Below are 5,840 nucleotides of genomic sequence, written 5' to 3'. Positions count from 1 at the left end.
TCCTTGAGTAATAACTTCTTATTCTCTCATACTAAATAAGCCATAATGGCATAAAATATGATATACTCAACAAAGAACACATGATTTATTATATATTTATATATAAGATATCATATGGAGGACCCTTAAAGACCAGCATGGCAATTTGTCAAAAATTCTCTTGAAATGCCATATAAATTGATAAAAAAAAAAAAATTAGGGATTAAAATGTCATGTGGTGTGATTCCCTTAAAAATGAATGATATTATAATATTAGAATGAATATATACAGTATATATATATATATATATATATATATATATTTAAGATGTGTACTTTAGGATGTGTCAAACTTTAGGAAGATGTTAATTTTACTTGATGCTTCCACCACAAGACTTTCATGTCATTAAATTGAAAGTTTGACAGTGATATAAATGTTTTTCAGAGCTATACAACCTGAATACAAAAAGTACAAGTTCTAAGAACTTGAAAAATGCTTGAAAAACTTGATTTTTAAAAGATTTGGCCTTTCATAAAATCACGGACACATTTTATGAAATCAAATTCACTGTTCGCTGTACACTCAGCTCAAGCAGCAGTACTATAGCATTATAATAGTGATGTGATCATTCAACATTTAGGAAACCTCCCCACATCCCCCCCCCCCCCACACACACACACACACCCCACCCAAACACACACAATTCTGACATGTTCCTGGACCTGGAATGAGTCTGAATTCCTTGAAAATTAGATTATCAGATCATTTTAAAAACTCCAACTGACCAGTTTCTTCTTAAAGGTTCATACTTTACAGCATAAATATAGTTTAATTCCGTTTTAGAATGATTATTATTTGATTTTAAGATCAGGTAAAAATCATTATTATCTTATAATAAAATTATAAAAAGATTTTGCGTAACAGCAAACTGCTTGGGAAATTTGTGGGGGGACTTCTGGAATTAAACTGCATAATAATATATTTATTATATAAATTATTCATCATTTATGGGAATAAAATTAAACGATACTAAATTTCTCCATGATGTAAGTCTAATGATCATGTGTTACATGTGAGGTCATGACCTCTTGAAATGTTGGTAACTGAGGCACTTCATAAAGCTGTCAAATGAGAGCTGACCATATTAATCACACCATCATTCTTGCACACAACTTCAACATTAAAACAATTTACTCATAATGGGATAGCATTTTTTGAAAACGGTTTGAATCTGTATTTGTTTTCTCTTCTCTTGCGTGGAAGAAAGCAGGCCTGTGATAACATACTTTACTGTTCGGCTCAAAATGAAAACATTCATTTGTATTCATTTGAAGAGGATAAGCAAGCATTTGGAGGGAGACACTGAAGTTGGCACACATGAGCTCTCTTCCAAAACCTAGTGAGGTGCCTTGTTGTCTACATAGACAACTTTCTTCTTAGGCAGCATCATTCAGGGTTTTTAAAAGGTGGCTGCAAGCAAATACTAGGGGTTTTGTGAAAAATTTTAAGAAAAACAATGTAAAAGTTTAAACTAAATGAATACAAAAAATAATAATAATCAAATAATTACACTCTCAGAAATAAAGGTACAAAAGCTGTCACTGGGGCGGTTTTCAAAAGGTACATGTTTGTGCCTAAAGGGTCCATTTTGGTACCTTAAAGGTACACATTAGTACTTAAAGTGTACGTATTTGAACCTAATAAGCAGTACCGATTCTAGGCGTAGGCAAGCTAGGCGGTCGCCTAGAGCGCAACCAGCTGGAGGGGCACCAATGTGTGCACCTGCTGCCGCTACATTTTAACAGGGTTGTGATCAAGAGTGGCATGGACACCCTGAAATATGATTGCCGATCCCACTGGATCCCCCAACACCATTGGGCTAGAGTACTGTCATTCTGACGATGCCTGTATGCCATTGGATCAGAGCGCTGTCAATTGCCGCCTCTGATTGTTGCATCATGCAAAGTTTGCATTTGGATTTGTAGCGCTTAGCAATGCCATTACATCAATGGGTTCTGTCTGTGTTTTGGTATGAATGAATGAATGAATGATGCATTTATATAGCGCTTTATTGTGTATTGTCGTACACCCAAAGCGCTTTACAATCATGTGGGGGGTTTCTCCTCAACCACCACCAGTGTGCAGCATCCACTTGGATGATGCGACGGCAGCCACAGGACAACGGCACCAGTGCGCTCACCACACACCAGCTACAGGTGGAGAGGAGAGAGAGTCATCGAGCCAATCATTGACAAGGGCCAGAGGAGGGGATTTGGCCAGGACACCGGGATACACCCCTACTCTTTTATGAGAAGTGCCATGGGATAAGGTAACAGCTCTTAAAGGGAGCAGCGTCATACATATAGAGGGCAGAGCGTCGCGTTATTTAAAGGGGAAGTTCACGCGTCAATGAGTAACAAAAGAAGAAGTAGCTGCATTCTGATTACTTCACTGATCAGGCTTTTATAGGCCTATCCTATGTAGTTTGGGGTAACAAAGGGTTTTATAGGTTTGACTGAAATAATAATGCAATAACTGACACAACAACAACAAAACAATTGAACAAAAAAAACAAAAAAAAAAAAACAGATAAAGTCAAAAAGTAGCCATTGATAATATCTAAACATGTATCCAAATCCAAATGTAATAAAATTAATTTATGTGTGATGACAATTTCTTAGCAACTAGGGATTGTTACATAGAGCTATACAGGCATCCAGTGCATAATGGTATCACAGATAATAAACTGTGCAAAATGTTTTATCTTAACAGTCAATTTACAAATAGGCCTAATGTGTTCAGATTTGTGGAACTCACAATGCGCTGAATTTCCACAAATTAGTGTCGTTACTATGACAACCAATTTGAATGTGACAAGAAACTGATGTCTGAAAAATAAATTATATATATATATATATATATATATATATATATATATATATATATATGCTAATAGGGATTTCGCTTAGGGCGTCAAAATGGCTAGAAACAGCCCTGCTAATAGGTACAAAAGCGTACCGCCCCAGTGACAGCTTTTGTACCTTTATTTCTGAGAGTGTACATTCTAAATATCCAACAGTACAGTACTACAATGAGTAGGACCAATTCTCATTAATAACTTGTAGCTTAGTTATTAGCATGCATATTACTAGCATATTGGCTGTTTATTAGTACTTATCAGGCACAAATTAATGCATGTTCTAATGCTTATTCTGCATGATCATATTCTAGATCCCTTAAGCTGACCCAATACCTAAAGTTAACCACTACCTAGTACCTTACTATTAGTAAGCATCAAATTAGAAGTTTATTGAGGGAAAACTCTTAGATAATAATGAATATGTGTTCCCTAATGTTACCGGATAATCATTTTTAGGGGTTTGTGGCATATAAAAAATTGACCGATTTGACATTGTAGGCCTACAAGAGTAGTTCCACATGCTCCTTTCAAGGCAAGTACAGCACCTATTTAATTGCATGGTAAAAAAATAAAAATAAAAAATAAATAAAAATAAAATAAAATAAAATAAAATAAAAAATAAAATAAAAAGCTCAATAACATTTCAATAAAACTAAAAAAACAGGTTGGTCCAGCCAATGTGTCAGTGTGGAGTTTAGCATTAGCATGTGGCTAAGCTAACAGCTGTAAACAACTAAAATAGATTTTAATAACAAATAACTATTTTTATACATCATTTTATATGTATAGCCATATGTTTACATTGCCATCTTGGATTTATTTTTGAATTTTAATATAGCACATTCTAGAATTGCCTTTACACTCAAATAATGATACCTAAAAATTCTATCTCTGTATGCAGCTGACTAGGATTTGGACAGAGCTATTGTCTCAGAGTAAAAAGGTACACCACAGACCTCATCAAGAAATTATCTGCCCAGTATGTTTCCCTATCACTCGTTCCACTTCAGTTTTCTAAAGTTGTTTATCCAAGTTATTGCCTTTAAAAGAGATTCTCTGGCATCCACTTTCACTTTGCGTTCAAGAAAACAACACACACAGACTGGACACACCTTGGCCTGGTTTCACAGATGGGGCTTAGCTTAAGCCAGGACTAGGCCTTAGTTAAATTAAGGTAGCTATTTAAGCAGCGTTTATAAAAATGCCTTAGAAGAAAACATTACAGGTGTACATCTTGAGACAGAACAATGGCACTGACATATTTTAACATATTTCAGAACAGCTCAAACATGCATTTAAGTCTGGGACGAGCCTTAAGACTCGTCTGTGAAACCGGAGGCTTATGTTTCATGGAAACCCCTTCTTAGGTAAAAGAGCACAACCCAGCCTTACTGTTTGGGGAATATTTTGATTTTAGGTAAAATTAAGCATGGCAGGATGGGGACACTGGATGAAACAATAAAGGGCCACATTTGGGTGGCTAAGAGGAAACATGATGGAGGATTTATGGGGGAAGTATGAGGTGAAAACAGTAGCTGCTGGTTCATTGGGAAGGTCAGCGTATAGACTCTAAGTTTACTGTAACAGCAGCCTGTGATAACTGTGAGGAAAAGCCCACGCAAGTGAGTGGGCAAAAACAGCAGTCTTTCAGTATAAGAGGAAGGAGTATATTATGAGTCAGCATGTAGAGAGGAAGAAGACCTGTGTATTCCAAAGCCATGTGGATGACTGTACTGTGTGTATTCAAAGAACTGTGTCAAATGTATTGGTTTAGTGCTTTAAAATATGTGCTCCATAGAAATCCATGTAATACATTTCATTGACTTTTATGTCGTAATGACCTTTTCCCCTGAAATACAAGCTGTCAATGATCAATGATTCATTCATTCCAATCTCTGTTGAAAGCTGTTTGATCTTAAACAACCTGCCCGTTACCTGTCCTTTGACACTGATTTGAGATCATAATTTTAAGGATCATTATTTTAATTGTTCAAACTTTTAATATTTTATTTTTATTTTATTTTAAATTCAAAATTACATGTAACTAACCCTAAACCTAACCTTATAGTAAGAACATGTAGTTAATTAATATTGCTCCATGTATTTATTACACTGTAACTTCACCTTCACCACAATCCTCTATTATATCATTTTCAAGAAATTTTAATACACATTCAATAAAGCATGTGGTGTAACCATCAAGTAAAAAGTAACAACATATTTTACCTACACACTGTAGGTACACGGCTTAATCAGTATTTTATTTTATTTTTTTAAATAAGTGAAATAAAATCATTTTAAAAAGTATAATTTAGTAAAAACTATAAACTATAAACTAAAAACTATAAACAGTTGTAAAAGGTTGTAAAAACACTGACATTTTACAACCTGGAAATCTAGACAGGTAACATCTAACCATGTTTTTTTTTTGCCGCCATTGTGGAGAGAGTATCATAACGCATTCGCTTACTTCCACTTCATGTAAACAACACATGTGTGTGTTAACGTAAGCAGCAGCACCATGCACATGTGTCATTTACATGAAGTGGAAGTAAGCGAATGCATCATGATACTCTCTCCACAATGGCGGCACGCCACAGCATAAGGGATGAAGAGGAGAAGAATCATTGAATAAAGTCATTATTTTTGTTTTCTTTGCGCACAAAAAGTATTCTCGTAGCTTCGTAAAATTACAGTTGAGCCCCTGATATCACACGGACTATTCTACCAATGTCCTTGCTATGTTTCTGGACCTTGATCGTGGTAGTAACCTTGCTGTCTATGGGAGGGTCAGAGAGCTCTCGGATTTTTTTCAAAAGTATCTTAATTTGTGCTCCGAAAGATGAACGAAGGTCTTACGAGTTTGGAACGACATGAGGGTGAGAAATTGATGACAGAATTTTCCTTTTTTGGTGAACTATCCCTTTAATCTTGCTGTGT

The sequence above is a fragment of the Onychostoma macrolepis genome, chromosome 02 (genome assembly GCF_012432095.1).
Source record: "Onychostoma macrolepis isolate SWU-2019 chromosome 02, ASM1243209v1, whole genome shotgun sequence".
NCBI classification, from domain to species: Eukaryota; Metazoa; Chordata; class Actinopteri; order Cypriniformes; family Cyprinidae; genus Onychostoma; species Onychostoma macrolepis.
The sequence above is the reverse complement of the archived record's forward strand: the minus strand, read 5'-3'. Positions refer to the sequence as shown.